This window comes from Helianthus annuus, chromosome 2 (assembly GCF_002127325.2).
Source record: "Helianthus annuus cultivar XRQ/B chromosome 2, HanXRQr2.0-SUNRISE, whole genome shotgun sequence".
In the NCBI taxonomy this organism is placed as follows: Eukaryota; Viridiplantae; Streptophyta; class Magnoliopsida; order Asterales; family Asteraceae; genus Helianthus; species Helianthus annuus.
The window spans coordinates 108,185,292-108,198,316 of record NC_035434.2 but is presented as its reverse complement, the minus strand read 5'-3'; the positions used below and the strand labels follow the sequence as shown (position 1 = coordinate 108,198,316).

The window sequence follows — 13,025 nt, the reverse complement described above, 5'->3', positions numbered from 1 at the left end:
GAATAAGTATCAGCATATGAAGAAGAAGAAGTATAAGTGAAGTAAATGTAACTTGAAGATTATCCTTCTATTTATAGCCGATGTTTGGGCGGGAAAACTTGTTATTGAAATATCGACGGAAAATCCTAACTCCGTAAGCGGTTATTTTTCCCTCCGTTAATCTCTTAATCGAGTGTGAGAGCACACAGATCGCGATTTAGATCAACGACTGGGGTATTGCCACGTGGAAAGTGGGCAAGTGGAGATTTCTCTTCAATTCCATGCCATTATCGTGACTTCAAGGGAGCCTGGGTTGATGACACGTGGCCAGACGGTTATAACCTTCTGGTGGTGCACGATTGAGTCTTCTAGAAGATTACAGCCGTAATCCAGTGTGACTCCTTATCGTGTGGTATCAGTGAAGTAAATAATATCGAAGTCTGGGTATTATTTAAGTGGGAGTGCTTACTGGGATTTTTATCCCTATCTGTTATGGAGAGACGCGCAAGGATTCATTAGTTTCCTTTTGGCGCGCAGGTGTTGCTTGTTGTTTTTCTGTTCTCTTTGTAGGACCAGTACGCGGCCGCGCAAGGTCTAAAGAGGGTTAGAAGATGAGGTTGTGGTATGGTCCCAAGTACTCGAAGCAAGGTTTTTTGGGACCTTACCCTTTCAAGTCCCCCCAGTCTAGTGTTGTTCTTACGCAAATAAGTGGAGCACTAGACTATGAGAGAGAGGTGCTTTTTGCTGTAGAGTTTTTGGCGCGAAAGTGGAGAATCTTCTGGGAGAAGATACTCTTGCTCATTATTTTGATTTTGAAAATCTTTGACTTTGGGTATGTGGAAAGGTACAGTAATGACTGTTGACGTGTGATAGGCTGTCACTGTCAGGTGTACGTTACTGACCGTGCTTTGCATGCGCACGTGAATTCGTGTTTACTGTTTATTTCCACTCGCCCCAGATGCTTGGATAACTGTGCCGTCTTCGAAAAAGGTGCTGCTGCAGTTATCTAGGCTATTTGTGGCGGTGAGTATATAAGTGCTTTCAGTTGCCTATTTTCGTTAATCATTACTTTCTTGAAGACCCCTTTCTTCTTCGTCTTCTTTGTCAGTTATTAGAAAGATTTGCAATTTCTCTTTCTTATGTCAACCGGAGATCATCACGAAGACTCTACTGAAGAAATGGCTGCCGAACTTCCACCATTGAAGTGGTCCAGGGCAACTTTTGATGGTTTGATTCGGAATTTCAAATTTCCGGAAAGTTGGGGGTGCCCGATACCCCGACGAGGGTTTAACGGCGGCCGATGCTCCGGCCGGGTACATAACTTTGTTTTGGGATTTTTTTCTTTGCAGGCAATTTCCGATTGCCTGTAACGAAGTTTTTTCTTGATTTTCTCAATTATTACAAGTTCCATATCTCCGAGATGCACCCTATTGGTATGGTTAGGGTTCGACATTTTGAATTTGTGTGCCGTACAATGAATATTGAACCGACGGTTCCTCGATTTCGAGTTTTTCATCAAATGCATTGTTCTCAGGGGTTTTATTCTTTTGTGTAAAGAGCGTCTGCAAAAAAGATCTTGCTTTAACCCCCAAAATCGTTCCACGACTAGAAGCAGAAATTCTTTTTTATTAAAGTAGGAGTTATCCCGATGAGGATGACGTTCAGGGGAAAAAGAGGATGTCCCTACTGAGACTATTCAGACTCCTGTTGATGAAAATTGGTACCAAGATTTGAAGGTCGTTCCGTCGATTGCTTTTCCGGAGAAACCCTTATTGGTTCTAGCATGAGCCTGAACTGGCGGATGAATCGGGAAGACAAGCCGGTGTATATGGAAGGCGATAAAAGTAAGATTTGGGGTTTGCCCTGTTTCTTTATCTCTCTTCTCTCTTTTTGTTTTTTTTTTTTGAATTTGACCTTGCTTCTCTTTCTCTGCAGTTGTTTCTTTGTATGTTGTTGCGTTCGAGAGAGAAGGTGGGAAGATGGCTACAATTGCCAAAAAGCCTGATGAGGAGCTTTGGTATCACCGCATTGTGAGGAACTTTGTTCTTCCGCAGGATGATGATTTGTCTGCGCAACCTGCTGCTGGTGTTGGTAAGTTTTTACCGCAATGTCTTTTGTTTGCTATTTATGCGCGCTTGAATAAGTTAATCCATGCGCTTTATTGTAGGTGAGCTATCTAATTTGGGCATAGGCCCTGAGAAGAAGAGACGTGCGCCCACAACCACTGCTGCGCCAAAGAAGAGTGATGCTGAGAAGGCTCAACCTTTTAAGGCCAAAAATGTGGGAGGGGAGAAAAAAGGTATTCGCCGTTCCTCTGACTCCTGGTGTGATTATGTGGTGGTATCTGATTCATTGGAGGGTCTTGCGCCAGTAGTTATAAGAAGACCGAAGCCGGAAACAAAAGATACTGCTGATATTCCTCCATTGAACCCTGATGATCCTATTGATTTGGAATCAAGTCCTGAGCGCCTGTTGAGGAAAAAAGCAGGGAAGAGGAAACAGGGTGATGCTGAAGCGGAAGGGCAACCTGAGAAGAAAGTCCGGAGGAAAAAGATCACCATAAGGGGCAACCTTGATGTCTTCATTTCAGAACTTGTTCCTGGTAGGTGTTATTTTTTGCTCTCTTCCTTTCATGCCTTGAATAATTGTGATTTATATGTTTGTTCTTACAGAAAAACCAAACTCTCCTGTTCCCACAGAACCATCTTCTATGGTTAATGAAGAACTTCCGCCCTCTCTTCCACGCGCCTCTATTGCTGATTAGTTAAAGAACACTGAGACTCTTGAGAATGAGGCGGAGAAGACTACTACGGCCAAGATTTCTGAGGCTGATAAGCCTGTTGATGTTGCCGTGGATGCAGGAAAAGTCACTAGCCCAGGGGTTGCGGACGTTGATGCTGGTAATCCGCAATCTCCTGAACTTATTGCTCAGGATTCAGAGAAAGGGAAGACTGCTGAAGAGATCCCTGTAACAACTTCTCCTTTCGTGGCTTCTGGTTCTATGCCTGAGAACATTGAAAGACCAGGGCTCATTCTCTGATGCTGATAGAAATTCTCCAATCCACCCGGATGAAACTCTGGGGGATTATTATTATTATAGGACTTATTCTGAGAAGAATTCTTCCGAAATTCATGTCCCCGTTTGGAATCTGAAGAAAGGTCACACTTTTTCAGATTGGCGCGTATGCCGGGATTGGTTACAAGGAACCTTCCCTCCCGGGGAGATTAAGTTTCAAGAGGGACGCCTTCATGATCAAACTTATCATGCCTATCTTGAGGAGGGCGCTTCTTATACATATACTTCGCACCGCATAGTGCGCGAGTGGCATAGCATGCACAAGGAGTGGGCTGCCATTAAGGCGTCCAAGAAGAAAGCTGTTGAGGATGAAAACCGTGTTGCCCAGCTGAGGGCTAAACTAGAAGCTGATCAGGCCAAATTTGAGACTGATCGAAAAACTGAAGAGTGGTCTGTTGCGGGTTGGAAGAGAAAAGCGGAAGCCGAAGCTACCCTTCTTTTCGAGGAGCGCAAGAACTGGAAAAAGATCTGTGAAAAGGACAATGCCAAGAAGATGGGTCTCCACAATGTTATTAACAATCTCAAGGCTGAGGTTGAGAAGTTGAAGAAACAAGATGCGGAGATTGAAAAATTGAAGAAGGAAAAGGCTGATGCTGAAGCTGCGCGAGATGAAGCGTGTTCTCACCGGGAAAGAAGTGAACAACGAGAGGTACATACCTGCGCTACCCTTGCCCTTTGGGATAAAGAGATAGAAGAACTTATTGCTTTGCTATCTGATCAGGAACAACTCAAGAAAGATCTGGAGGTTGCGCATGCGGAGAAAGCTGAAACTTCTCGCCGCCTTGCCAAAACGGAAGAGAAGTTAGAAACTTCCGAGACTACGCGGGCAACAGCGGAGAGCAAGCTTGAACCACTGAAAAGCGACTTGCTATGGCTGAAAGAGCGTGGAATCGCATGTGTAAGTGTCTTCTTTTTGTTTGTAACTTCTTCAAAGGTGTTCTTGCGCTTTTCCTTATGTGCTTTTCTTCTTTTCTTTATTGGTTGCGAAATCAGTGCTGAGTTGTAACACCCCGAAAATATAAAAACTTTATGTATTAAATTATAATGTTTAAAATAAACAAAAGGTAAACTAACTAGGAATAAATAACCTAGTTAGTCATGAATCTAGTAGAGACAAAGAAGCTTAGTTAAAAGCCCCTAAATAATAAAGGACTAATAGTTAAGGGACCAAAGTTGATAGAAATCAAACTAGTTTTAATAAAACAAAAAAAAATCAAAATCCAAACACACAATTGTGTGTCTGGATCGATCTAGAAACACAGGGGGCGACCAACTCACCCACAAACCCTAATCTTGCAATTTTCACCAAATTGAGGGCTCCCATCTAGTCTAAATCGATTTCCAAGCACGAATTCGTGATCACCTCGTTGAAGGGGTCATAAGGTATGCAAATTTTAGTGCTTTTGATTCATCTCAAGTTCTAGACAAATTGTGAAAATTCAAAATTTAGCTTGGTTATGTGATGTATAGATGAAACTTGTAATGAAAACAAGTTTAAGAATGAATACTAGTTGATAATTGCAGGAATCATGTCAAAAATTATGAAATTTATGATAACCCATTCATAGGTTAAGTGGGTTTTGCAAAATAGAATGAATACTAGAATTATAACTATCACAAGTAGTATTACTTGGTATCTATATGATGATTTCAATGTTAGTATGCATGCTTGACATGATGGAACCGAAATGTGTGAATAAATAGGCGAAAATAACAAGTTGTGAACTTGATTCTAGTTAGATAAAAATTAGACCCGCTAGGTGTTCGTTAAAATGCCTAAGTAAGGAATAAAGTGTTAAATCGGACAAAAGCGCATATTTGAATGCCATAATAATTGTCCGTTATTGATTGTAAAAGAGTTCTAAACTTGATGGTGAATGGAACTCTCTAGGTAAAGCATCCGGATCGTCAAGTGGATAAGCCGGAAGTGATACACGTTTAAAGGGCACACTTTGAAGGTACGCGACTTGTCGTCTCGTTACATTTATGTAGATAAGTCTAGTCGTAAATATGTTTAACGTTGATTACAGCAAAAATAGTTGCGTTTGGTGAGTCTAGGAAGTGATGGAATTCACTTGACAAACCAAACAGGTCAAAAGAAATAGTTGAAATAGGTATGATGTCGAAATAGTGAAATTGAAATCCTTTGGTAAGTCTAAGAAGTGATGGAATTCACTCGACAAACCAAACGGGTCAAAGTAAGTAGTTGGTTAGATATGTTTATTGAAAATATTGCTTAATTAGTCATAATGGTATGTAAGTAAAGTGATGTAATTCACTAGATAAAGAAAGGGGTTAAAAATAATGGTCAAAATAGTAGTGTTTGGAGTGACTCGAACGCCACTCGTTAAATTGAGTTATAAAAGCAGAAACCATGGATTAGAAGGGATATGCTAAGGTCGACAAGCCCGGAAATGGGTAATTTATGGTTAGAAAGCAATGTCGACAAATTATGAAAGTATGTAACTTGTTTTGTTACATTATGTAAATTTGATATTTAAATAATTTATAATTGTGTTTTAGAATAAGGATTAGTATTAGTTGAAGTGACAATGTTCACTACTTGATTGAATAAGTTAAAATTTGATTAGAAAGCGTTTGGTAGTCATTAGAAATGGAGGATTCCATAAATGAGCCAAACGGGTCGAATAATTGTTTAGCAAATAATAAAAGTGTGTTTTGAATAGCATTCGGCGATGACGGATCACAAGAGCGTGTAACCATAGATTTGGTAATGAAACGCCGATGATCATAAGCCCCGGATGTTGAGTAATACGCCTTGCGGTTATAAAATTTGTAAATGGTTGAATTAGTGTAAAACTATACGGGTCAAATAAATACGTTAGGCATTTATAGACTTCCAGCCCGTACACTTTGTCTTTGACAATGATCATGATAAAAGCGTTGGTAATTTAACTACGGACGCGTAGGAAAAAGAATCGCCTAAAACGGACTTACGGATCATAAGATATGGCGATTTTAAGTTGGGAATTGAATAAACATTGAGCTGGGTATGTGCAGCAACTGTTTAAACAGCAGGCTGTGAAAACAAGGGCTAGGCGTCACGCGAGGGCCCTTGGCATCGCGCGACGCCCCCCTTCGGAAAAATTTTATTTTTCTTGTTTATTGACCCATGATACTTGTTTATATCCATTCTAGTATTGTCAAAACTAACATTTGGTATGGTTTTGACCTTAGGTGACTATGGTGAACTTACGGATGGCAATCAAGCAAATGTCCAAGAACCGAACACGATTTTTGAAGCTTCCGCTATGCTTTAACCTTTAATAGACTATGTTTATGGGTTGTAAACAATGTGTTAAACAACTTTTGAATCTTTTTACTTAGTCGATAGTTGACTAAGCTTTTGATACTTTTGAACTTTACTTATGGATTCTATGTTAATCAGATGTATTTTATCTAAAATGGTATGAATTATTATTAAATTTAGTAAAATTAAACGGGTGTTACAAGTTGGTTATCAGAGCTCAAGGTTGTCAACAAAGTGTTCGGTTAAAGCTTGATCGATCGTCCGATAAGGATTAATTATTTATTTCAATAGATGTTATCCTATGTAAGTAAAAGAGATGGAAATTAAGGTGGATTGGAAGAGTGCGTTAATACACTCAAACCCGGATGGTGCACTAAATGAGAACGGTCAAAGCAAGTAATGAACTTGGCTAAACCAAAGCAAACAAAGTTATGTTATAAATGAGATGTTTAATAATTGATGTAAACAATATGAAATATGTGAAAAGTGTATGGGAGGAGTGTAAAAATACGCTCGAACCTGGGAAATACACTAAGTAAGAAAGGTAAGGCAAGATATGTACTTGACCAAACCGAAAAAGAATAACACATTACTTATGATTAAGTGAGTGTGATATAAATTTCCGTATAATAAGACGGAAATGAATTAAATAAGTATTGATTAACCATTATGGATGTTTCAGTTAAAGAAATGTCTGCAGTAACCGGAGATAATTCAACATCTCAATTGACTGAACAAATGAAAGCTAAGATTTCCGAGGCAGTCGGAAAAGCTCTAGAAAATAGTCTATCACATTATATTGATAGATTACAAACCACAATCGTGACGGTGGTGGACAATATGATGGCTGAATTGAAAGACAGCATATTACAAGAAATAGAAGAAAGGAGGGTGTTGGATATGAATCCAAGTTCCGTAAAGAAATCCAAGTCTAATAAAGCTCCCAAGAAAGGAGTTACAAAAAGTTTGTTACATCAGTGCAAATTTTGTGGAAAAATTCACAAGGGCACATGTGGTAAGCCAAGACATAAGAAGTCTAAATGTCCAGAAAGGCTTGGACCAAAGACGCAACCGACACAATGTCTGATGCCCAGAAGTCAAGGACAAGGTCGTTTTATATAACAGCCACAGAGGCTAAAGCTGAACCTGATGTTATTTCAGGTATGTTTCTTGTAAATTTAATTTAACACAAATTTTATCCGATGCGAGTGCGAATGATAGTTGCATAAGGGCATATATGAGTAATGAATTGGGAAAATTATGTAAAAGAAATACCTATATAAATGTATATATATATATATATATAGATAAGAAAATAAATAATGGCGAGTATGTGGAACCGAGGTAAAAGTAATCTCGATAAATATTTCAACGGGAAGGAGTGCATGTACACTCCAACCCGGGAATGCAATGAAAGACAAGTGTCATAACGGGAAGGAGTGTGCGTACACTCGAACCCGGGAACTTAACGAAGTGAATAAATGATGTGTTGGGAAGGAGTGTAATTACACCCGAACCCGGAAATTCTAATAGTACTGAATGGCAAGGACAAGGTTATACACTTGGTTAAACCAAATAAAACATATAGGAACATCCTTATATTGATAAACGATGTGAGAAAAATTCCATACAATGACATGGAATAATAAAAATGAAATGAATGGATTTCCATTATTGCTATAATGAAATGATGTCAACTATAGTTGGCAAAAATACGACATCCCTCATGATTGAGGAGATGCACGAAAGAATCTATGGAAAATCGGAAAGGCTATAGAAGCCATTTAACCCGGAATAAAGGAAAGGCTATAAGTCACCATAATGACGGCAAAGAAAGAAGGTTAGCGAGTTGAGAAAAAGCCCATTGGGGTGAGTATTGCGGGTACACGTATTAAAATTTCATTAAGATAACATTGGGCAACAATTAGACAATGGATTGAGGCTAAAAATGAGAAATTAAGACTTGGGCAGAAAATACCCTCAAGGAAAATCAAATAAACGATACATATTATTCGCCACTACGAATAAGAAAGTATCGTCAAATGCGAATTTAGAAACTTGGGTATGGGTAACCATCCAAGTAACATATTATTACTCAAACCCGTATGAGGAAGAACGATAATCACATTGATAAGTGTAGTTGAATAAAAGATTAGTAAAATAAACATATTAGAAGTGTTAGAACGAAAACGGGTAAACCCCAAGAGCTATATAACGATAGCAATGGTTTTAACAAACAAGGCCTAAGAAATGAACCCTCGGGACATTGATAAAAGAGAAGGTGATGCAGATTAAAAGTTAAAAGACTCAGATTAAGAGTTATGACTAAAAGACGATGAAATTCTGCAAAACAGAAATTTCGATAGTTGTGTTCAACTATTCCAATATTGGACGGGCTTAAATAAAGTATAGTACTTGATATTTCAAGTGAGCGCAAACCGAATAGTGAAAGTGCGAAATATTAGTGAATCTACGTGATAGGTCGTAAAAGATTGTAGAAAGGAAAATGCAAACCAGTGAAACAGAAGTGTTAAAAACATTATGATAAAGAACCCGGGTAACGGGTTGAAAGGAAGTAGGGGCATAAACCAAATAACGAAATGAGTAGGATAAACCGACGCGAAATCGACGTAAGAAGTCATAGAGTCGGAAAGATAATCCGAAAGAAAATGAGTGTAGCCTTAGGCTACGGTCAAGGTCAAATGAATTTCAGAAGTGAAAATAAATTATTCTAAACATAACAAAAAGGGGGGGTGCCTTGACGCCATATGTGTATATATATACATATATACACACACAATTAAATAAAGAAACAAGTAGAAGATGATCTAAGGGATCACCATAACCTCCGGGTTATAAACAATATAAAGGTCTACGGGGCCAAAATGATCCCCGGGACACAAATACAAAGAAACAAACTATAGGGTCTCACCTTAAAAAGGTGAAGTTCTAATAAAATAGTCTACGAGGCAAAGTGAAGGAACCTACGGGTCACTTTGGATTAAGCATGAGGACTTGTTACGATCCCCCGCGTAATATAATAGCGGAAAAGAATAAAGTCTCGTCGTTAATTCATGGATATGAGTAATTGACATAAGTTGAAGAGATAAACGTTAAACTAAAATATAGTTTTAGTAAGAAACAACGTTTAACGATTATGAATATTATGAGACAAATTAGAAAATAGTTAATAGTAAAGGATATAGATCTTTACACCGATAGGTGTAAGACGATACATTAGAAAGAAAGATTTTGTTGATGAAAGGTTTATGAAAACTTAAACATGACGTGATGCGATGCGATCATGGTTATAAAAGGTGATATAGAATACAACCACGTTGTAATATGAGTTACTCGATATAAAATTATAAGCGCGCAAAGGGCCGATGACAGTAATATAGTATACCAGAATAACGAGGTATGAGGTAAAACGGTGACTAATCAGTCTAGTTGATAAGACCATCCGAAGTCAAAATATTGTTGTGATTTACACAAAACACTGGTCAATATGGGGTAAGTATGGAGTGAACATGTTGACGAACTCATACTATTGAGTGGTTGATTGTCAATTGGGACAAATAGACGATAAAAATAAGAAATATAAGGCAAAAGCTAAGGTCCATGAGGACTTATACATAAAAGACACCCATGTCAATACGAATGATAACCCTTTACCGAAAAGAAGGAATGTCATGAAAATGAAACTAGGTTCACTGGTCTAACCAATGAACTACGTAGAGAAGGTTTCAGGGACGAAACCTCTTTAAGGGGGGTAGACTTGTAACACCCCGAAAATATAAAAACTTTATGTATTAAATTATAATGTTTAAAATAAACAAAAGGTAAACTAACTAGGAATAAATAACCTAGTTAGTCATGAATCTAGTAGAGACAAAGAAGCTTAGTTAAAAGCCCCTAAATAATAAAGGACTAATAGTTAAGGGACCAAAGTTGATAGAAATCAAACTAGTTTTAATAAAACAAAAAAAAATCAAAATCCAAACACACAATTGTGTGTCTGGATCGATCTAGAAACACAGGGGGCGACCAACTCACCCACAAACCCTAATCTTGCAATTTTCACCAAATTGAGGGCTCCCATCTAGTCTAAATCGATTTCCAAGCACGAATTCGTGATCACCTCGTTGAAGGGGTCATAAGGTATGCAAATTTTAGTGCTTTTGATTCATCTCAAGTTCTAGACAAATTGTGAAAATTCAAAATTTAGCTTGGTTATGTGATGTATAGTTGAAACTTGTAATGAAAACAAGTTTAAGAATGAATACTAGTTGATAATTGCAGGAAACATGTCAAAAATTATGAAATTTATGATAACCCATTCATAGGTTAAGTGGGTTTTGCAAAATAGAATGAATACTAGAATTATAACTATCACAAGTAGTATTACTTGGTATCTATATGATGATTTCAATGTTAGTATGCATGCTTGACATGATGGAACCGAAATGTGTGAATAAATAGGCGAAAATAACAAGTTGTGAACTTGATTCTAGTTAGATAAAAATTAGACCCGCTAGGTGTTCGTTAAAATGCCTAAGTGAGGAATAAAGTGTTAAATCGGACAAAAGCGCATATTTGAATGCCATAATAATTGTCCGTTATTGATTGTAAAAGAGTTCTAAACTTGATGGTGAATGGAACTCTCTAGGTAAAGCATCCGGATCGTCAAGTGGACAAGCCAGAAGTGATACACGTTTGAAGGGCACACTTTGAAGGTATGCGACTTGTCGTCTCGTTACATTTATGTAGATAAGTCTAGTCGTAAATATGTTTAACGTTGATTATAGCAAAAATAGTTGCGTTTGGTGAGTCTAGGAAGTGATGGAATTCACTTGACAAACCAAACGGGTCAAAAGAAATAGTTGAAATAGGTATGATGTCGAAATAGTGAAATTGAAATCCTTTGGTAAGTCTAAGAAGTGATGGAATTCACTCGACAAACCAAACGGGTCAAAGTAAGTAGTTGGTTAGATATGTTTATTGAAAATATTGCTTAATTAGTCATAATGGTATGTAAGTAAAGTGATGTAATTCACTAGATAAAGAAAGGGGTTAAAAATAATGGTCGAAATAGTAGTGTTTGGAGTGACTCGAACGTCACTCGTTAAATTGAGTTATAAAAGCAGAAACCATGGATTAGAAGGGATATGCTAAGGTCGACAAGCCCGGAAATGGGTAATTTATGGTTAGAAAGCAATGTCGACAAATTATGAAAGTATGTAACTTGTTTTGTTACATTATGTAAATTTGATATTTAAATAATTTATAATTGTGTTTTAGAATAAGGATTTGTATTAGTTGAAGTGACAATGTTCACTACTTGATTGAATAAGTTAAAATTTGATTAGAAAGCGTTTGGTAGTCATTAGAAATGGAGGATTCCATAAATGAGCCAAACGGGTCGAATAATTGTTTAGCAAGTAATAAAAGTGTGTTTTGAATAGCATTCGGCGATGACGGATCACAAGAGCGTGTAACCATAGATTTGGTAATGAAACGCCGATGATCATAAGCCCCAGATGTTGGGTAATACGCCTTGCGGTTATAAAATTTATAAATGGTTGAATTAATGCAAAACTATACGGGTCAAATAAATACGTTAGGCATTTATAGACTTCCAGCCCGTACACTTTATCTTTTACACAACGATCATGACAAAAGCGTTGGTAATTTACTACGGACGCGTAGGAAAAAGAATCGCCTAAAACGGACTTACGGATCATAAGTTATGGCGATTTTAAGTTGGGAATTGAATAAACATTGAGCTGGGTATGTGCAGCAACTGTTTAAACAGCAGGCTGTGAAAACAAGGGCTAGGCGTCACGCGAGGGCCCTTGGCATCGCGCGACGCCTCCCTTCCGGAAAAATTTTATTTTTCTTGTTAATTGACCCATGATACTTGTTTATATCCATTCTAGTATTGTCAAAACTAACATTTGGTATGGTTTTGACCTTAGGTGACTATGGTGAACTTACGGATGGCGATAAAGCAAATGTCCAAGAACCGAACACGATTTTTGAAGCTTTCGCTATGCTTTAACCTTTAATAGACTATGTTTATGGGTTGTAAACAATGTGTTAAACAACTTTTGAATCTTTTTACTTAGTCGATAGTTGACTAAGCTTTTGATACTTTTGAACTTTACTTATGGATTCTATGTTAATCAGATGTATTTTATCTAAAATGGTATGAATTATTATTAAATTTAGTAAAATTAAACGGGTGTTACATGAATTCTGAAGAGCTAGACAAGACAGTTTCGCGTTTATTTTTCGCTGCGCAAAACGATGGATATGCCCAAGGGTATGCTGAATGCTCGCACCATGTGGTTAACGCTTTGAAGGTTGACTGAGATACTAGTAAGTCTGCTACTCATGATGTAAATACAGATGCTGCCCTTGGTGCTGCGAAGACAGAGTTTAAAAACTTAGAACTCTCGGTTATGGATCTGATCAACGTTGCACTGCAATCTGAAGACCATGTGGCGCAATTGAAAGAAATCTTCCCAGATGTGGAAAATGAAGATGAAGACCTAGCTTAGGTTTCTATTGTGTTTGTATGAACAATTATTTTGTTGGTTTTGGGATGTGTATCCCCGCTTTGTTAATGCGCTGTTGCGTAAGTAACTTTGATTGGTACACTGCCGTGTATATTTTGTAATTTTCTAAGGCATGTGG

The 13,025-nt window shown here is 37.7% G+C and overlaps 1 long non-coding RNA gene across 1 annotated transcript; it reads left to right on the top strand.

Annotated features, from left to right (window-relative positions):
• Positions 1-10,362: 10,362 nt before the first annotated feature.
• LOC110904542 lies at positions 10,363-12,380 on the top strand. Its single transcript, XR_002572608.2, has 3 exons — positions 10,363-10,487; positions 10,996-11,062; positions 12,305-12,380. It is a non-coding gene; the product is annotated as an uncharacterized LOC110904542 (long non-coding RNA).
• Positions 12,381-13,025: the final 645 nt, after the last annotated feature.